At 41.6% G+C, this 22,359-nt stretch overlaps 1 protein-coding gene across 20 annotated transcripts in view; it reads left to right on the top strand.

Annotated features, from left to right (window-relative positions):
• KCNMA1 (potassium calcium-activated channel subfamily M alpha 1) overlaps window positions 1–22,359 on the top strand; it is a 727,849-nt gene that overhangs the window by 665,289 nt on the left and 40,201 nt on the right. The window lies entirely within an intron of this gene.

Here is a 22,359-nt window from a genome sequence, read left to right as displayed (position 1 = left end):
GGACATTAGAAGCTTTATAAACTCCCAGATGGTGCAGCCAGAGTGGGAACCACTGCCCGAATTGGTCCTCTGAGGAGGCATATGTGGTAAGGAGGTTACCATTTTGATTGGAAAGGGAGGAAACTGAGGCCTTGAGGGGTGAAGTAATGGTTTTCAGCTGGGCCTTCTGGTCTCCCAGGGATCCTAAACTTTACTATTTTACTTCCTTAGGACGATGCTGTTGGCTCAGCTTGTTGGTCTGCCTTCTTTCTTTCATATTTTCTGGATGGTCATTAGCTTCCTAAGACTAAAAAAACCTTAAGTGGAGAAAAAGGGGCTTGGGGTTGTGCTGGAGCCCAGGTTCTAGTTTCTACCAACTGGCTGCATTTGTCATCTTGTCTCTGTCACATGTCTCATGGTGATAAGCGAAGGGTATTAGTTGCCCAGTGGACAGGCCTTCCTCCTGACCACAGCTTTTGACAGACGGCCAAGCAGAGATCCAGCACTATGCTGCTACTAAACAGCAATGTCGCTCACCCCCAGGGCCAGCAGTGTGCTCCCTAAAGAGCTTGGGTCTCTTTAAGAAGATGGGGTGTGTGTATTTCAACATCGGGGTTCATTTTGGATGTGGTGTGAAGGTTTCTCTGTGGTTCCCTTTCCTGTTACATGCTCTGCATTCCTCAGATGCATGCTCCCTGTCCCCAAACCCTTATTAAGCACCTGTGGTGTGCTCGGACTGTGCATGGCAGACACTGTTAGAGAGACAGGGATGCGTGAAGCACATTCCCTGTCCTTGCAACCTCCAATGCAAATGTGCAACTGCTTCTGAATGCTGGTATATTACCAGGAAAGAATTACAGTCCATGGAGGCAAATATGGGACAGGAAGAGAAAAAGGAAGAGAGTGGGTTTGAGAGACACTTTGAAAAAATGAGTAGGATTTCAGCTGGTGGAACCAAATAGAGCTGGCTGCAGTCAGAGAAAAGAATTGAAGTAAGGGGCAAGAATGCATGGAGATGTGTTTGAGGGACAGTGATGAGTACAGTTTGGCTAGAAAACAGGGTATGTGTAAGACAGCAGGAAGGCCTGAGGCAGAAATGTGGGTTAGGCACTGAGGGATTTTTTTTTAATTTTGAGTTATGAAGCTATAATTATTCAGTAGGCACTGGGGAGCTACAGCAGGTTTCAGAGCAAGAGAGTGATGGGATCAGACCTGAGCTTCAGGGAGATTGATCTGGCAGCCTGTGAAGCATTGTTTGGAGTGGGAAAGAAGAGAATGCAGTGGTCTGGGTAGGAACTGTGGTTATCCAGGAGATCAGGAACCTTGAGCTGGAAACAGAAGGGGAGACTATTTTACTGTGAGACGTACTAGACGTAAAACAGATGATGTGATTGTCAGCTTCCTTCTCAGTGACAGAGGATAGTGATGAGCTCATAGGAAGTGGCCTCAGCAGGCAGGGCCTGGCAGCGGGAGAAAGTGGTATTGGTAGTGTTGGGTTCTAGCCATGGTTCATTTCCATGTAGACTTGGCAGAAAATCCAGGTGACCATGAAATGCAGATGGGTGGAAATAAAGTCCTGCATTCAGGAGAGGGTCACAGCTAAAAGTCTACCCCATGGCTCATTCTCTATCAGTGGAGTAGAACCTTGGAGAGAGGTATGAGGAAAGAAATGTGAAAAGCAGAAGGATGAGAAGCACCTTAGAAAGGGCAGAGAGGAACATTTGTAGAAGCCAAGGAACCACAAGCTGAGCTGCGCTCCCAACTTCCCAAGGGATGGAGAAACATATGTCACAAACCCGAAATGAATGTCCCCTGCCTGCTTTTCTTCACCCCTCTAAATTTATTTTTCTATATTCTGTGCCTCTTTATAGCTACAAGTTAAAAAATGTATAATGGCTCACACAAACACTCCAATAGACACACAAGTATGTATGTGTACGCACACCAGCACACATGCATGTGGGCACACACACACACACACACACACACACACACACCCAGACCTCCAACCCTCCGTGACCCTCAGCCACGGTGACACTAAATGATGTCCACACATAAGCAGATGCTCTCCCTTGACTGCATTTCAACAAAAGTTAAGAGCCTCAAGTAGGGAATGACCTTTTTCTTTGGAAGAATGGCCAAGGTTCTTAGAGAGACAGCATTAATTGGGGGCATAGGGCATATCCTAAAGTCTGAGATTTCTTTTCCTGTTCCAGAGAAGAAAATGTGACTTCTCTTTTATCTTTGGGGGAGGCTATGTGGGTTAGGACCTCTAAATTATGGCAGGATTCAAAGGGTCAGGATTCAAAAGGACCTTCCTAAACTAGAACTTCGGGACAAAACCCACAGGATGGAATGTAATGAAGTCCACTGGGCGTTCAGTTTCAAATAATCACTGAAGACGGGTTGCATAAACCTGGCTGATGGAAGTGGAATTTATTTTGAGTAGTGATTGTTTCATCCTGGTCGGTCTGAGAGTGAGTGTGTCAGGAGCTATGAAGATTTGAGGGGAAAAACTAACCAACTCAAGAATGCAGCCAAGGAGATGGTCAGAATGGGGAAGCACTAGGACAGCCTATCCCTTGCCAAGCAGTTAAGGGAGTGGGGGGTTAGGGGACTGAAAGGGCCATTTTACCTTCTCCACTGGAAAAACCACGGCCGATGGCTAATGATTAAGGAGAAACAGATTTTAGCCCTGCATAAGGAAGACATTTCCAGAATAGAATGGGCTGCCTAAAAATGTACTGAGCATTCTGTCGCCACAGGTCCATTTGTCAAGGGAAAGGTACTGACCTGATCTTTGTGATGAGAGGGACGTCAAACCAGATGAGTTCTTTGGTCCTTCATAACTGAGGGTCTTTGGTATACTTTTTATATTTATTACATGGGGATCTGTGTTTTTGATGATCTACATTGTTACTCCAGAGAGAGAGCTATGGCGTTTGGTAGAATTGGGGTTATAACGGGTCTTTTGGTGGAAGCTTCCACATCCTTCCAGAATGGCACTGTCTCTGTGTGTAAGTTGCAGTGCGGTAAGCAGTGCACATCTGGCTTTTCTGTTAATCTGACGGACCACCCCATCTTCAATTCCCATGTCACCCTCAACTTCTGTCCTCCCAGTGTTTCCCCTTTTTGTCCTCCCTGCCTCACCCCTGCACACCCAGGCCACACACCTCCCCGCCCCAATCCCAAACATACCTATGCACATATCCTTACACACATTCTCCCTTCCTGAAACCAGAGAAGCATTTTTTTTTCAGCTGCTCCCATATGACATTCATTGCCACAATATGGTCTCTCAATTCTGAAAGGGTTGGGGTGGGGGGTGGGGGCGGGGAGAAGCCATTTCTCTCTACCCGCCAAATGAACAAAGCTCTGTGCTAAAATATTTGTCTTCGGTTGTAACTGAAACTGCGGTTGGCTTCAGTCCCCCAAACCAGAAAGACAATTATACTTAACTGTTTCGAGATTTATAAATACCACACTGGAATAGCCTCTAGGTAGTAACTTTAGATACCCAGCCCAATAATTTTCTTTTATTGGTTTGTGATTTAGATCTTATTTTGAGTCCTCTATAATAAGAGTAGTACATTTCATTAAAAGAGCTTACTAACCAATAAAGAAAATCTGGCTTAGGGCTCGAGCAGGTCTCGAGTACAGAAAGGGGCCTGCCCCGTTATGTTTCTGTGGCGGACATTACAAGACTAATCTCAGCACAGGAGTGCACATGTATTACAGCAAAGCAGCATCTGCAGCTGCTTTCTTCTAAATGACTTCAACTTGGGAGAATTTTTCCTACACAGCATATTTTACCACATGAGAGATCCTCTGAAGACCGCCGTTTACTATTCTGGTAATAGATTCCCAGCGACGAAAACGAGGACACACAAAAAAACAAGAATGGCTGTAACAAGAGATGGGAAAGCCTGGACTCTTTGCTCACCCGGTGGTGGTTTGTAGGCCTTCCCTAGATGGGGCTCTTCCTTGGGGAGTGGATGTGGGGGATTAAAAATAAAAACGGACAAAATAACGTTTTCCTTTCGACTACATGCAGAGCAGATTGAGTTCCTCTCTCAGGTTGTGCCCAGCTCGGGACAACTGCAGTGAAGGAAAATCTTAGCTTCGGAGACAGAAAATAGATGTGGGGTGGTGCTAGGTTTGGACTGAACTCATCGTCCTCACATCAGGCTTTACTCCTTAAAACCTGCGTGTGTAGTTAATGCCTCTTTTTAAAAATTGTAGGCCCTCTTTTTTTCAGTTGAGTCATGCACCAGGCACACTCATATGCACTATCTCATTTACTCTTCCTGACGACCTGTTAAGGCGGAGGTCATCTATCTCCATTTTACAGATGAGAAAACTAAGGCCGAGGAAACTTCAGCAGCTTCCCCACAGTCTCATAGTGCGTCAAGAGCACGTGGAGTTGATGCCCAAATTGTGTGATTCCAAAGCCTGTGCTTTTCTTACCGCCTCAGTCAGCCCCATAGAAGAGAATAAGTGTTATTCTCATGAGAACAGGCCTCAATCCGTACGTCTGCTTTTAACGGTCATGGAAGCATCCCCGGGCATGCTAAATGTCTCTTTGCACCCAGAGACTCAAGGGTCTTTTTAACATTCTTATTCTGTGCGTCCACATTTTGTAGGTCCCTGGCCCTCCTCCCCTCAGCAATCAGAGACACTGGGATTCTCTTGGTTCTGGTCTTCCTTGCTACAATAGCTAAACAAACAGGAGTAGAGTTGAGAGAAATATCAAGAACTCTGCTTAGCCTGCCTCAGTGAGCAGTTTAATTGTTGCAGCTTTTTCCCTGTTATTATAGATTTGCTTTTGGAGCTGTCAGAACAAAGGTGGAAAGTTAGAGACCTCTGATATTGCTCTCTGTTGTCCAGACACTTACAAAATATTTCCAGGTTTTATCGATTCATCTCACTCTCCAGGTGGAAGTTTCCGTAAAAGGCAGTAGATGAGAATAAACAGACCACTCTAGCCCCCAAAGCCTAGGATTTCACATGGTGTGTTACACTCAGAAAATGGTCCAGATAAATTGTCCTTTGGGAGGAAAGTGTGACTGTATAATCAAAGAAAAGTAAACGAAGTCTTGTCATCCCGTGGACTCTCTAAGGCCCCAGATGAGATTCTGGATAAGGATGGGTCCATCAAGAGTTCTTTTCCTGAGCAGTACTTTGGTTTATACCCCATGGCTGAGATTAGTGTCCCCACTCTTTCCATGGTCGTGCTGTCACGGAGCTAATGGGATCCATAGACAGAAATGACACAGACATATAAAATAAGTTGTATGGCACAACTTGAATACACATATTTAACGATATGGGGCCTGCATCATTCCAGAGTAGCTTGTAAAAGGCATGGTGTGAGTCATTTGTAATTTTCTGAGGCATGAGTTTAATCCATATGCTGTAAAGATAACGTGCGTGCCCTGAGCAGGTAGATGAGCGTAACCAACCATCCAAGGGAGTTTTGTCTTAATCCATCTATGTATAACCAAAAAACTCATATGAAGTCCTAAAACCTTTATTTCTTGTCTTAAAAATGGCCTTGCAAAGAAACACTGATCTATAAATGACCTTAGTTCTGGATTTATAGAGTATTTAGGAGTGTGGATGGTCCTTAAGTATTTCAGTCAAACTTCATGCAATGTTCTGGTGGAAATCATTCCAGAAAAGCAGTCATTCTAGAAAATTCTAGAAAAGCAGTCACTGAGCATCTTGTTACATATCCCCAGTAAAGAGTTTCTACCAGCTATAAGAGCCACAGGGATGTCACCACACAGTGTGTTAAGAGAAGCCAGGAGCCGTTTTGGGCTGCAGTGGTTGGGGGCAGGGGCTCCAGAATAAGTGAAGTTCAATTTGAAAATAGGTATGATTATCAAGTAAAGGGGCTACAGGCAGGTGGAAGAGGCTGAGGCTGAGTGAGAGAAGGCACATAAACAAGAAAGGCCAAGTGTAGTTCAGGCAGGGGCACTTAGCTCTCTGTCTGCTGATGATAGAACAGAGGGGCCTTAATGGTCTCAGGGCGTCAGAGGAAAGGAGGTAGGTGAGGTCACTGTTAATTTGGGTGGGACCTCAAAAGAATGGCCTGGTCTATCACCTTACTGATCTCCCCACTCCCGCCAACTGTCAGAAATGCATTTAAATGCTTAGCACAGCACCTCCCACCTACTAGATGCTTGTAGAGGTTTGTGGAGTGAACAAATGAATGAATACTCCTAATATCTGTTGTTTGCAGCCTGCCCTATCTTCGTTTGCCCTCAAATGAGACAAAGCAGCTCGATACTTTGTTAAAAACCACATACTTTCCTCCCAGGCTTCAGTCACTCTCCATTCCTTTGACTGCTGAGCAGTAGGCAAGGCTACAAAGATCCAAGATGTTGAACTTGTCAGGCTTGTCCAAACGTTCTCTAGTAAATCACCCCAATCCTTGAACCTTTACTAATAGCTTCTGATCCTCAACCTTGCATTGGCCTCACTGCAGGTAGTGTTGCACAATACCAGCCCAAGGCCTAAGGAGGCTGTAGGATTGAGACCTCCAAAGTTTAACGAAGGGCAGAAACCATCTCTACTTTCTGCTCCAGGGAGCTTTGAATGGTTCCTTAGAGCTTTCCTGGCCACGTGGAGATGGGCACTCCTTTTAGCAGCAGACTAGCCCATGTCGCCCTAATACCTGGGCAGGGAGAATTCAGCAGATGGGTTTTGTCACTCTAATTCATGGTGGCGAGTCACAAATGGGGCTGTCAGAGTGATGACACAATTTTTTTTTCAATATATGACACAATTAAATAGGGTCAGAAACCACGTCCTTCACAACCACACATGGCAGCCCTGAATGAATGGATATAAAACACTTAGTAACTGAGATGTAGTAAGAGATCACACAACATCAGCTACATTTATTACTATTATTTTTGGAGAGTTTTACTGTTTTCTTTCCTTTGCTCCCCCAAGATAACAAATAGCAGGAGAAGAATTATCCCTTTGTACCTAGCAGCCAGAATAGCTGTTGATTGTGCTTGTCAATAAATAACACGTAGAAGACAAAACACACCTTTGGGAGGTGAGAAATCCAGGAACAGTAGATTTACAAAAGCCTACAGAGGAGTTGAGGAAAAACTGGGACACATTGACAGTGACCACTGAGATTTTTCCTCCATAGACAGGCTAGTATGGCGCCACATGATGGGGCTTCTCTATGAAGCAGAGAGGCTAGGTCTCAGCTCACTGAGGTTCTGGTAAAATGAAACTATCCAGAGTTGCTACTGTCAGAGTAGGGCCCATACTGCTCCGACTAGATGATGGGTTATACCTGTCATTGCCCCTTGGCCTCTTTTCACCTCAAAAAAACTAATTTTGGCTCTCAGCCAGAAGATCTGAGGAACTTTGAGTTTTTAATTGGGGAAGGGGTCTTGGATCCCTTTAAGTGCCTAATAAAATGATGGATCTTCTCTTTGCCCCTTCCTTTACCTCCCCAGAGTTTATGCAGAAATATTTGCATATGGAGGTAACAAGTTACCTAGCCTAATGGGTTTTCCACCTTAGCTTCACATTGCAATCAACCAGGAGCTCTCAAACCTCACTCAAGCCACATCCCAGAGCGATTGCACCAGACTCTAGACATAGGATGCAGGCATCAGAGATTCCAAGGTGCAGCCTGCATTGAGAAGTACAGACTGAGCCTCTTTACTCAAGGTAACCGTCTGTGATTCTCACATGGGACTGCTAGTTCAGTAAGCTTCCATCTCCATGGAACTGGCAGCCTCCCAGGGTTGCTTGCGGGGAAGTTTGGAAGGCATATCATGGACATTATAAAAATAGGAACTATGGGAGAAATGAACTTTGACTCGTGAACTTCCAGGTGGTTCCCAAATATACACCGTCCTGATCAGCAAGGAGTGGGGAAAATAGACCAGGGGAATGTGCATGGGAGAGGTCAAGGCAGGTAGGTGCAGGTAGTTTTCGGGATGCTTAATCAGCAGTATAGGAAATGGAAGAACTTTGAAAATCAATCAAACCCCTGGGTATAATGACAGAGAAGGAGACTAAATAATGGGAACGTCATGGTTGAAGTTTCAAACTTAATCTATAAACCTACTTTTAATGGGCCCCCAGGTGATTGTGAATTCAGGGTGGCTTTCTTTGTATTGGATTACATGAGGCTGTTCCATATTTCTAAGAGAAGTCCAGGTGTGTGTCTCATTTTATTTATTTATTTATTTATTTATTTATTTATTTATTTATTTATTTATATTTGCATTTAGGATACCATAGACTTTTTTTTCTAAAGTCTTCTTTTTATGAGCATTAATTATATACCATGCAAGGAAGCAATTGCCTCTATGTTATGAAATATTAAATCAAAATGCTTCCTGTTCCCAGATGTCCCAGAGATAAATACGGCAGTATTTTGAAGCCCCTCTTGGAGCTGTTTTGCCTGCAAATTTATTGTTTTGTCTCCATTTTCAGAAAGCCCTGTTTTCTGTGAAGTATAGCACTCTAGGTAGTTTTTAAGGCGCAAACTCCTCTGGAGTTGCCTGTGTCGGCAACAACTCTTATGTAGATGGCACACGAGGGATGGCGCACTGATCGGCTCCTTTAAGATGACAAATGGGCAGAGAGTGTTATTGTCTTTGATTGCACGCCTTACATCATCTGTATGTAGGAATAAAAGGGCCATACTTTATCTTTAGCCATTTTATAAATATTTAAGCCCTTATAGCTGCCTAAAGATATTAAAGCATATTTTACAGTAGTCGGAATATAAATATTATATATAGCGCAAGATACCAAAGTAGTTTAATGAATTCATAATTTTCTGTTCACATTTATTGGAATGTGTTTTATGTTCCAAAAGTTCCATTTAAAGAATAAGATACCATTCTGCGTCCTGACAACACACCAAGTGTGGCCACATTTCGGGTGGGGTCTCAGTTCCAGTGTCTACAGAGGCTTTCATTAAAGAGGCAGAAAGGCAGGAAGTCAGGGCACTGGGATATATTTCCTCAATCTCTGCATTTAAAAAAAATATATATAAATAACTTTGAATAAACAATTCTGGTGCTTATTTAAATTACAAAGCCTTCCAAAGAGAAAACTTTTTATAGCCCCTTTCCTCTATTTCAAGGAGATTAATTCAAAAAAACCTAAGTAAGAGCAATAAAGATGTAGTTTGCAATTTTCCTGTCCTCCCAACCCACCCCCTTTTGTAAACCCTGTTGGCCAGGATACAGCCTGATTCAGGGTATTGATTTCAATAGTGACTTCCCAGTGCTTTCTGAACATTTCTCCTTAAGTTAAAGAATACCTTCCAGCTTGCTCCTTCCTTCTCCTAAACGCAAGAGAGTGACAGGGAGAATATCACTGCATTTCGTTTCAATTTTCTAGTGAAATATAAAGACTTTCCTCTTTAATATTTCACAAAGTTTCTCCAGTTCCCAGTGGGAGTCCATGCTGGGTAATGTTTGCTAATTACCAACAACAAAACTAGACATACAACGCTGGTAAATTACCTGACCCTTTCCATTTTAATGAGACAACAAGGATTTCGCGAAGTGATGTTGTTTCACTGGTTAATGGTGTCAGCAATGTTGTAATTGTGGGTTGAGACGCATTAGCTGAACAACCACATGTAGAAAGGGCTTTCTCTTGACAAGCCCTTTGGAGACTAGAACCATATTATCATTAAGCCTTTGTCATTTGCATGCTGCTAATCACTTACTTTATTATCCAGAGTATCCATTGTCTTTCTTTAATTGCTCTTTAAATTAAAATTAAAAATAGTTCTAAAGCCCACAATGGCTGGGATAGCATCTTGATTATGAAGATAACTTCAAGAAAATGGAACAACTGGTAACATATTGCTGGGATTATGAGAGAGTCCCACTGTTTCGTACCATGCCTGCAGGCCCCAGGAGCCTAATTGTGGCGGTTTCTCTTCCTTTAGCCCATACTGTTTGTTTAATAAATGGTTATTTATGGCCTTTTTGGCCATTATAGCAACTTTGGAGAAAGTACATCCTTCTCATTGGTTTGAGCACTGCAATTTCATTCTCCGGGCAAAGGTATAAAATACAACTGAAAGGCAGTTTCTGTACCAGAGCCTCTGAAAAGAGATCCTCTTGATTCTCCTTGCTTGTTTATTCTGTCTGTACACACTTACTTTTAAAATTTGGGGTCATGAAAGAGACCTAAACCTTGGAGCTAAAAAGGACCTTAGAGTCATCCCCATTTCCCAGGTGAAGAAACTGAGGACCAGAGCAGTTGTTATAACTATAATCACAGAGCAGGAGATGAACCGGATTGTCTGTTACTGAGTGGAGTGGATGCAGGGCTCCTGATTGGAAGATCGTGCCTTCTGGGTTACTCCTGAAAGAGGATATGATGTTATGTTGTGAATTGTGATGTGCAAGTGGCAGGGTTCTCATGGTGCACTTAGTGTGTGTCTCTTATATGCATCTGTCAGTATGTTTGTTGCTAACGGACTGTGTGCTAGGATACTGGAAGAAAAGGCTCATGTCTTCCGCATCCTTAAAAAAACAACCCCATGGGGGTGCCTGGTGGCTCAGTCTGTTAAGTGTCCAACTTCAGCTCAGGTCATGATCTCATGGTTCATGAGTTTGAGCCCCATATCAGGATCTCTGCTGACAGCACAGAGTCTGCTTCAGATCCTCTGTCTCCCTCTCTCTCTGCCCCTCCTCTGCTCTCTCTTTCTCAAAACCGAATAAAAACATTTTTTAAAAAACCCATGAATGACTCTGCAGTCGTTCCTGAATACCAAGGGATTAAACCCAGAGTTATCATGGTTCCATTGTCATATACAGTGCCCTCAGAATTAGGATGATAGTTTTTGAGAACCAGAAGGGATTGGGCATTGCCTTATCTGCCTCAAATTTACAGAAGGGAAAACCGAGTTTAGATAAAACACTGAGTCCTTCTAAGTTCTCATAGGGAGTTAAGGATTGACCTTTGATTCCCTGTCCATTTCTTTGTCAGCATTACCAATCTATTGTTGACGACATTCACCATCATCATCATCATCATCAAAGTTAGTATTCATAAAGTGCTTACTCTGTTCCAGGCACTCTTGTAAGCAATTTACCTGTATTATTTAACTTATTTAATCTTCATGACGTACTACTCTCCCACTTTACAGATGAACAGACTGAGACGCAGAATTTAAGAAAATTTCCCCAAATCACAAACTAGAAACTGAACAAGGTAGCACTCACACGAACGCAGTCTAGCTCCAGAATTCAAGTTTTCAACCACAGCGTTATGGTTCATTTCAGATTATGGTCAAGGGGTATTGATCATGGTGTAAATGACTTTTCAAAATCAAATTAGCACCAATCAACATCTTCTTTAGTGAAGATTGGTGTGGATTGGGAATACCTGATCCTAGTTATATATTCATCTGCCAGCCTGAACATGTATGCAGGAAAGCCTTTAAAACTTAAAAGAAAAAAGTTTACTGTGCTTTCTTTTAAAGGACTTTCAAATGTTTAGAACGTGGGCTATTCTCTCGGGCCAGGCGTCCTGTCTTGAGAACCTTTCAGAGACAGCTGTCTCTGACAGAGAAAGTTGCCGGAGATGGGATTCTGCTTTTCCTGAACTGTGTTGCCTTGGATCACTTGGCAAAGCCATCTCTTACAGCTCCTTAATTTTCTGTGCTCTTAAGATACGGATGTTTTAGTTTGCCTGTGATTTCCTAGCTCTGGTTTTTGCTATGCTGGCCATTGGTTCCCATTAAACCAAACAACTGGGGCCCATTTGGCATTTGGTGTTTTAAAAGTAAACGGACACTTGAACTACATGACAAATGCTGAAAAACAAAGCCCATAGCATTGAGAACATAAAGAAACTGTTTATAATGTAAAGGTGGTTACATTTTCAGTCAATCTATCACTTTAATGAGCTCTTTGCATTTCTTTGATTAATGCTCACAAAAGGGGGAGAAAAAAATTGATGTAATGGAAACAAAATGAGAAAACACAGGGGAGGTTTCTGTGTGTTTTATTAGTATCCGCTGCATATCACTGTCTCACAATGTATACATCTACCTTTTCCCTGGCATAGCACACGTCTCGTTTACTGGAAACAGGATCCGGCATGAAAGAGGGAACCCTATATTAGTGGCAAAACAGCCTTTGACCTATTGTGGTGGCAGCAAAGAGGGAGGGTCCAGAATAGGAATTAGGAATTAATAATAGTAATAAAGAAAAGGCTGACATAGTCCATGCCATATCCAAATGAAGAATCCGATAAGTAGGAAGACTAAAAATAGGACACATTGAAGACACTTAAAAAACATTTAAACATTAGAAGGTAGTGATTAGTTCATAATTACTAGTGATTTATTTGCTCAGTTTAAAATAATAAATAAAGAAAATGGGAAAAGTACCGAAAAGGCATCTTCAGGAAGTATCTGAAGGGGGGAGAGAAGTTAGTCAAGGCAGGCTCCCTGGAGGAGGTGAAGGAGGGGTGGGAGCTGGATTGGGAGAGAAGAGAGGAGACGGCATTTCTGAAGTGAGTGAGCCTTGGTGGGAGCAGGGATGAGAATCATCAGGTGCCACTGTGTTGGAAACACAGTTTCCTCTGTGCTGGAAACCAGTTCTGACTGTTCCTCCCCTTGACCATGAGTCCCGTGCTCTTTAGAGCCCCGTGAGTATTAGCCATCCTTTCTCTGAGTTTGAGTGGCTCTTGTAAAGTGATTGGAGGTTGGCATAGCAGAAAATGGGATCCTTGAAGACTCGCTTTTTAATGTGTAAACTTCAACTTGTTATTTCCACCCCAGAACCTCCGTTTCCTCAAACTGAGGATTTCAAAAGTAACATTTAGGATCTGTGTCGCTCAACAGGATGAGTCCATCTACCATAGCCAACCAGCTGCTCTCAACTCATAAAGATCACATGAAGTTTTAAGGTTTCAAGCTCTTTTCTTTTATCAATCTATAATTTTGATAATTATCAATTGATCATTTTTTCTCATTGCACAAATAAAATGTGTTCATTTAAGAAACTTTAGCAACTACATCTAAGCAAAAAGAAGAAAACACACATTCTTCATACTTTACCACTTGGACATATTAGTATTGACATACTAGTCTTGCTTCTGTAGATATGAATATTTCCCCCTCAAAAAGGGATCGTATATATTAGTATATGACCTGTGTTTTTCCACAAATATTTTACCATGACCATTTTCTATGTTAGTAAATATTTTTCTGCTTTATGTTTAGTGGATCATACTTCTCATAATCAGTTTCCTAATACTGAACATGCCTATTGTTTTCAACTTAACATTGTTACTTAATAACCACAAATGAAGACTGTTGTAACCAGATCTTTAATGTGAAGAAATTATGGCTGTATGTGCATATTTTTAGAAGTGAAATTGCTTAGGCCAAAGGGCACATAAAATTTTAACTCATTTGATTCGTATCGCCAAAGTTAATCTTATTTTTAAGTTGTAAGATGAATTCAGAGAGGGTAAAAAGCAATTGAGAAGTTGTGGAAAATTCACTCTGACACTATGAGCTCAGGGGCAAGTGAAGACATTAGACCATATGAATCTTAGATTTATTTCCAAATCTGTGGTCTTAGTTGTGTTTGAGTTGTGACTAATTTTTTCCCCTCCCTCTCTACTTCCTCCCTCCCTCCCTCCCTCCCTCCCTCCCTCCCTTCCTTCCTTCCTTCCCTCTTTCCTTTAAGAGATAGATACTGGAAACAGTAAGCTCTTTAGGATTATTTTAAAAAGAAATTGCGTCATGTAACTTAATGAGCAAACAGCTATGAGAACGTGGGTTGGTTGGTTGGTTGGTTGGTTGGTTTAGTCTGCTTTGGTTTGATTCAGACCCAAAACACAAACTCTAAAAAAAGTGAGGTATTTTACACAATGGGTGAGCCAACTGCCCAAGGCATTCATCGAATACGGTCTCTAGAAAAAAGTACTGTTAAAAATATCAATGTCACTTACTGTGAATAGAGGAAATGGAGGGTGACGCTGACCCACGTCTTGTGCTTGGTCACTGGAAGTGAAAAGGAAAGCTTGAATAAAAAAAGATACAACCATTTGTTTTAATACAACATCAGACATGCATGAGCTATTTCACCATACAAACAGATATTTGGGTACTGTACCATTTGGAGCATTTTGGTTGGAAAACATAGAGGTTCAACTCAAAAAGGCTTAAATAAAAAGGGAGTCATAGAACTGAGGTGCCCATGGCTTCAGACATGTGAGCCCATGAGCTTGAGTGATGTCAGAACTCTGTCTCATCCTCTTCCCCTCTTGACTCATTTGCCCCATGGTGGGCTAAATGGTCACCCACAGCCCCATACTTACCTCCTTCTGGCTTTGCAACCACAACATCTTTAACATCTTTTACATCAGGGAGAGATGGGGAGAACATGGCTTGGCCCCAGCTCGGGGGACAGGTTCATCTTAAACCAGCTGTGTGCCCAGGATGATGGGCCTGTGAAGTCACACTGTCTGGCTTCACATCCTGCTGACCCTGTGAAGTCACACTGTCTGGCTTCATGTTGTCACTTCTGTGCCAGGCTGGGGACAGGGTTGCCCTCTCCCTCTCCCCACCAAACACTGTGGAATGGGTTCCTTATGTGGAGAAGGACTTGGAAGAGAGCAGATAATCAGCTGTCCTTCTTCTGCCACCAACTGGTTCTGTGACCTTGGGCACAGTAACTTCTTTGCTCTGAGCCTTGGTTTCTTCATCTCTGAAATGGAGAGATTGACTAGAGGATTTCTAAAGCTCTTGAATCTCTAGCATAGAGTGATTGGTAAAGAGGCAAAGGAGACCCAATCGACTCCAAGCACGTGAGTTTTTGGTTGAAATATCCCCCCCATCCCCGCAGCTTCCCAACATTGCCCTCCAGCGCCCTGTCTCGGGCTAGCACACCTCAGGCTCCGAAGTGCAAAGTAAGGGTGGGAGTACCCTTCGGACAGGGTCAGAAGATGCCGCCTTAGTAAATCATTGTTTTTTATTGAGTCAACACTGGTCAGCTGCCTGGCCTTCATGACTCTAGGACTCCAACTTTGTGGGAAACCCTGTTGCAAGGTTAAACTGAGGCTTTCTCTGGACAGGTTGCTCTTGCAGACTTTTCCAAAAATCTATCTTCCAAATCAAGCCTAGGCATGTAGGTTTTCCCCCTACAAGTTAGAAAGCAATTGTGCTTCTGTAGGCGGAATTTTCTTGACTTCAGCTGCTGAAGAATTTGTTGGAATACATACTGCAAAATCACTGCTGTGGCTATTACTGTTCTTGCTCAGGGGAGCTATTCAGATGCCTCATTTATTGGAGCTTAATAGATTAAAAGTCCAAATTGAGTCTCATGATATAAGCCTAATCAAGTTCTAATCTGCATAATTTTCCCATAAGCAGCAATGGGAAATTTGGATAATTTATGTTTCAACAGTTGCCAATCATGTGTTAAATAGCATTGTTGCATTTACTTATCAAAATATTTTTATTGATCTTCACTTCATCTGACATTTCACTTTGGGATTTTTTTTTCTTTTTTTTTTTTTTGCCTGGCATTAACAGGAAATTTAATTCATCTCATAGATGATGTAATATGAGATGTTTCTCTTGATTTTAACATGTCTTTATAGATCATTTTTAACGGTGATCTTTTCCTTTTACAACTTCATATTGAATACCTGTCTCAGCAAACCTAGATGACTTGGCCTAATTTATTTCCCTAGTTTAACGTAGCATATGGATTTCTAACCATCATTTATATGCACACAATAAAAGATAATTTGGCCCACCATTTGAACCAATTCCTTTATGTTAAATCTATGGGGGCGGGAGAGGCACTTACCTTCATTTCTCCCATCTATTCTAGGGGAGGTGATTGATAAGAATTTCCATCTCTCTCTCCCTGGAAAGGCTTGGGGATTTAACTAGGGGAGATTTAGAAAGTACTTTGTGTTTTCCCCCATGGAAAAGGACTGTAATAAAGCATTTATTATATGTACCGAACTGTGCATGCTACTGTACCAAAGCAAGTTAAGCATAACTACAATGGGTCCCAGTTGTTATCTGCTATTGTTTAAAAGTGAAAACAGCAAAAGAGTAGGACTGGCTCAGGCCTCCAACTTACCTGCCTGGATCAGCCCCTGAGAAGGAGGGAGCATCTCACACAGGGAGAAGGCAACATGGGCATGGTTATCCATGGGCTGTGATGTCAGACTGCCTGGCTCAACTCCCAGAGCCTCCATTTCTTAACTGGTTGTGTTTGAGGAAGTTCTTGGACCGTTCTGAATCTTATTTTCCTTATCTACAAAATGGGGATGTTAACGGTGCCTACATTCATAGGGTTGTTCAGAGGAATAAATGAGGTGGCCCATGAAAAGCTCTTAGTGCAGCTATAACACATATTGTGAGTCATGGCATTTCATTTCAATTCCCTTGGGTGCAAATGTGAGATCTACTAATTCCTAGATATGTGCCCCAGGGCTGATTACTTACCTTGTCTGTGCTTCAGTTTCTTCGTCTGCCAAATAGTTTTATTTACATAAGATGGTTTTGAGAACTAAAGTTACTCCATGAATAGAGTTTAGAATATAGTAAGCACTCAAATGTTGGCTTTTTTTTTCTTGAGGTTCTTTTGAAACTTATTTTCTTCATGCCTAGTTATCTTAATCAGTCTAAATCTAGAACTTTGTTTTGAGTTCCATATAGACAGTGATGTTGAGTCTTTTCTCATTTTCTAATGCACTCACCTCTGCATTATCCTGGAATCCCACCCATTTCTAGCATTCCCTATGGTAGATCTTGTCTGAGCCACAGCTTTTTTTTTCTTCCCCTACAACCACATGGTGTCTCTTGGATGCTGCACATAGATGCATGCATGCAGCAGGTACCCAAAACAATTGATTTTTAAAATGACACCTGGGTGATCTCCTTTTTATCCCCTTTCTGTCTCTTCTTCTTGAACTTCTTAGGAATAGCCCAAATGTTTGTTAAATTCTTTAACTGGAAGCCACCCTAACTGAAATGGCCTTGTCTAATTTAACTAAATGTCACTTAAATTACTTAAGATAACTTCCCTGGCAGGGGCCGAGTGCTGCCAGCTCCTGGAATAATTAGTAACATGAAAAGAACATCACACGCTGCTGATTCTGTTCATCTGAACGTAACAGTAGCACATATGGTTAGGAACACAAATACTGGAAAAGAAAGCAGAGAGTAGCAAAAGCCATTTTAGGAGCCTTGGAACTCAAGAGAGGAGTTTATTTCCCTAAATAATTAAGAAAAGTGGGAGGGGCACCTGGATGGCTCAGTTGGTTGAGCATCTGACTCCTGTCATGATCCCAGGGTCATGGGATCGAGCCCTGTGTGGAGCTCCATGATGAGTGTGGAGCCTGATTAAGATTCTCTCTCTCTCTCTCTCTCTCTCTCTCTTCCCTCTTTCTGTCTCCCTCTGCCCCTCACTCCTGCTTGTGTTCTCTCTCTCTAAAACTAAAAAATATATAAACATAAATAAAAAATAAGTGGGAGATTACATCTGGAAAAAGAAGTCTCCAGAGAGATTCTACAGTTGCTATAAGGAGTTAAGAAACTTTCCTAGTCTTTCTTATCAACTAGCCCCCAGTTTTCCCCATACTTAAAAAAAATCCTAACCAGGGTGCCTGGGTGGCTCAGTTGGTTGAGCATCCGACTTCGGTTCAGGTCATGATCTCGCAGTTCGTGAGTTGGAGCCCCGCGTCGAGTTCTGTGCTGACAGCTCAGAACCTGGAGCCTGCTTCAGATTCTGTGTCTCCCTCTCTCTCTGCCCCTCCCCCACTCATGCTCTGTTCTCTCAAAAATGAATAAACGTTAACAAAAAAATTTTTTTTAATAAAAAATAAAAAAAATCCTAACCATCCATACACAAAATCTTCATTCCTTAGCTATATTGGAATTCATTTTTATCACTGAATTCATCTGATTATTTCTACCAAAATGTATTCACACTGCTCATTGCCTTCCCATTACTTTTCTATGGTTTTCTCTATGTGAAAATTCTTTCTAGAAAATATGTCAAAAGCTTCCTCAATTCTTTATCCATAGGGAACAAGTGGCAATGGATGCTGCACCTATCCACAAATATTTATTGTGTACCCAGTGAAACAGTAACATCAGTTGTCCAGTGTTTGAGTACTTGCTTTATACTAGACATTATACTAATTGTTTTTAATACACTATTTCATTTTATCCTTCTAATTGCCCTATGTAGGAGACACTTCCAGTGTATATACAATGAAACAGAGGCTTACAGAGAGTCAGAGCTATGCTCACAGTTATGTGGCTCATAAGTAGATGAGTCAGTACTTGAACCCAAGACATCTGACTTCAAAGTCCATACTTTTAACTATTCCACACTGTTTCTTGTCTACAGGCCAGGAATTCCAAAGACGATCTGGGAAAGTTTTATTTATTTATTTATTTTAATATATGAAATTTATTGTCAAATTGGTTTCCATACAACACCCAGTGCTCATCCCAAAAGATGCCCTCTTCAATGCCCATCACCTACCCTCCCCTCCCTTCCCCCCCATCAACCCTCAGTTTGTTCTCAGTTTTTAAGAGTCTCTTATGCTTTGGCTCTCTCCCACTCTAACCTCTTTTTTTTTTTTTCCTTCCCCTCCCCCATGGGCTCCTGTTAAGTTTCTCAGGATCCGCATAAGAGTGAACACATATGGTATCTGTCTTTCTCTGTATGGCTTGATCTGGGAAAGTTTTAAAAAGATGGAAAACCCAGTCTCTGGCCTAAAGTTCTCATACAGCATGTGAAGTGAGCATGTTTAGCAGAGGGGCAATGTTGGTCCCATTTATGCCTAACGCCAAAAGAATGGAAAGGTAACATAAGGCCCTTACATCTGGCCCTGAGGATTAAAATGGGGAAGGGCCTTCAATTTTAGGAGATCAGGTAATCTTTGGAAGTCATTTGTAGCCTCAAACTTGCCTCTTGTGGCCATGCTTAACAGAGAGGATGGGGGCACATCTAAAGAATCAGAAGACCATCTTGGTAAGAGCATGGGCTGTAGGTGATTGAACTCGAATCCTTTCCTGGTTGAGAACTTCTCATCCTATCTCTCTGATGCCAATATTCTCAGTCACCTCTTCTGGCAAAATAAGTGCTGGTTTCTAAAATTAATTTCGCAAGTGTTAGTTTAACTAATGAAAGGAGAGTTTGCCAGTTTCACTCTTCTCCAGGTGTAGATTATGATCCCTGGAGTAGGTTCCATGTGCCAGCACGTTCACATGCATAACTGGAGCACTGTTTTATGGAGAGAGACTTCAAGTTCAACCAAAGATGTATCCACTGCAGCAAACAGTGATGGTGGGGAGCAAGACAATCAAGAAACGCGGACACAATTTTGACCTGTCCCTTTATCAACTGCTGCTATGATGAATGGGGTAGATGCCATCAAATGTCATTAAGGGCCGGATTGCCTCATCTCTTCTGAAGGAAGGTGCCTGAATTACTCTTTTCTCCAAGGTCATTTAGGGAATCTGGGTCAGTCCTGCCATTTCAAACCACAATTTTCCCATATTAGGACCTCTGAGAGAACAATGTTAATGAATTCTGTTTATCTTCAACACAACTCTACAGGAAAGGAACAGGAAAAAGATGAAATCTGTTTCTTTTGTCTTTGCTTTTTGCTTTCAAAAATGTGTGGCTAGAAAACTAGCAAAAGAAAAAGAGACAGTATCGTTGCTGAAGTTTTCTGGCCAACAAAAGCACCCTGTTCTTGGGGTTGTGCCTAGGAGAGAGAAGGACTTTTAATGGAGAGATGTCTTTGGACACCCACCATAGTTTGTCAGTTGCAGATGCTAATGGAACCAGGCTTGGCGACTGAAGGGGAAAATGGAATATGAAAGCAAAATGGAATAGGCCTATGAGGCAAGCATGTCATTTCTAAATGAAGGTTTCATGCAAAGGAGTTGAGTCTTTTCACAGCTGAAAATGGAATCTTTAAATAAGATAGAATAAAAGGATGCTTTGGCTTGTTGCGGGTTCTGTAATGAAATACAGTTTTCCTAATACCGTGTGACCTGCATTTCTCCCTGTTTTATGGGTGCTCTTCCTTGACGTACAAACCCGTATTTTCTCAAGTCAGCATTTGATGATGGATGTCAAAATACAGGCCATGTATTATGCATATAGCATTACCGATTTAAAGTGTTTACTTGTCAAGTTGAAGAAATTCAAAAACGTCACATCCACTGAATCCGCACAGCTGCCACTTGCAGTTTTTCATGCTTTTGAATGAAACTTCTGATGAAAACAGTTTAGTTTTCCCCATCGCTATTCTGGGGAAGAAAACAGCTAGCCTTTAAAATGCATGTTCTCGGTGATGTGGTTGGCTGAAAAACACGCATTCCAAAGTTTAGAAAGATGGACACTGCATTGTCACTTGAAATTACTTCCCCTGTGCACAGTCTATCAACACAGAGAATAAAATTAAGTGCAATCAGAGAATGAAGAGTAAATAAAACTTTTTTATTCCCCTTCTGAAAGTATGGCATTCCATAGTGTAAAATTTATACACGAGCGAGCAGAAAATAGGAAAAAACCCTTTCATGTTTTTCTGGCATTTCATGCATTATGCACCTCCAAAACAACAGGCAATTATTGAGCACCTGTCATTTCATTCCTGATAGATAGAGCTTCACACATACCATAAACCAGAGTGAATCCAACCTTGCTACGTTCCTGGGGACTAAGTTGGGCATCTTGCCACACAATCTTTTTTGGAATTTTGTCCTTGGGAACTTAGCAAGTGACTCTGTATCTGTAAGTCCCTAATTCATTCATAAGTCTGTATAGCCAATCCACCAAGGGCAAAGAAGAGAAACCAAAGAAAATGTGAACGTCTATCTGCCTGTCCTATAAGGTTGGGGAGGAGATTGGGTCTCAACAACCAGCATGGAGCTCTTGGTACCACTTACCAGGTGTTTTACTTGATAAAATTAATTTTCACCAAATGAATATATTGAGGTAAATAAATGTCTCAGGTTTATAGGTCTCTATGCACATCCTTAAAGAGGCAGCCATTAAGCCTAGCTGGGATGATTTCTCACCCTCACTAAATTTGAACTTATGGTTAGGCCAGGCTCATTCTTGTATGTACTTGGGATTTGGGTCTGAGAAGCTCAAACTGCAAAAATCAGAAACCAAGTAGGCTACTTTCCAATTTACTGTGCCCATGTTTACCTTATAAAGTCTGTGTTAGGCACGCTGGGAGGTTCAAGGGTCCACTATAAGCTCGTGGCATATGTAGCAGTCAGGATGATTTCAGCTGCAAGTAAAAACAAAACAAAACCAAATCCCTCATTTTTGGCTTAAACAAAAAGGAAAAAAATATGTACAATTGACCTTTGAACAATGAAGGAAGTTTAGGGGTGCCAGCCCTCCTGCACAGTTGAAAATCCTGTGTAACTTAGGAGTCCCCAAAAACTTAACTACTAATAGCCTATTGTTGACTGAAAGCCTTACTGATAGCATAAATAATCGATTAACCTACATTTGGTATGTTCTGTGTCTTATGTACTATATTCTTACAATGAAGTAAACTAAAGAAAAGAAAATGTTATAAGAAAGTCAGGATCTTAAATTGTGTGTGTGTGTGTGTGTGTGAGTGTATGTACAAAACCAATCTACCCTACCTCAGGATATTTTACCATAAGAAATTTTATATATATATATATATATATATATATATATATATATATATATGTGTGTGTGTGTGTGTGTGTATGCATATATATATACACATAAATATTATATATAATTATTATATATAAAATATATACATAATCTCATCATATTGTATATTAAAATCTCATTTGTATATACTGTGTATAAAGTCTCACGTAGTAAGAATCCTGAGGTCAATTGGTTTTGGCTCTAGGGCTGGTTAATTTGGGAACTCAAGGATATTTCTTTCTATCATTAAGGCTGTCCATCATTCAGTTCAGCCAATGTCATTTAGTTGGTCCTCAGCTGGTGCCCATCCTTGTTGCAAGATGGCCACCATAGTTCTAGGCACTACAGGTACCAGAGCAATGTCTAGTGAATTAAAAGAGAATCTCTTTGTATGTGACTCTTTTTAATAGCAAAGAAACACTTCCTAAAAGTCCCCGACAGATTTCCTCCCATTTCCCTTTGGCCAGAACCTATCAAAAACCCTGGCTTGAGTCACTCACTGGCAAGAGAATAAGTAATCAGTTGGTTTAAGATAATAGTCAGGATAGGTTAGGTTATGCTGTGGTAACAACAACCACACAAACCCTGGTGTCTTAAAGCAACACAGATCACCTTTTCACTCACTCCGAATGCTTTTGGGTCTAGGTTACTGTCC

This window comes from Acinonyx jubatus, chromosome D2 (genome assembly GCF_027475565.1).
Source record: "Acinonyx jubatus isolate Ajub_Pintada_27869175 chromosome D2, VMU_Ajub_asm_v1.0, whole genome shotgun sequence".
Taxonomy (NCBI): Eukaryota; Metazoa; Chordata; class Mammalia; order Carnivora; family Felidae; genus Acinonyx; species Acinonyx jubatus.
The sequence above is the reverse complement of the archived record's forward strand: the minus strand, read 5'-3'. Positions and strand labels throughout refer to the sequence as shown.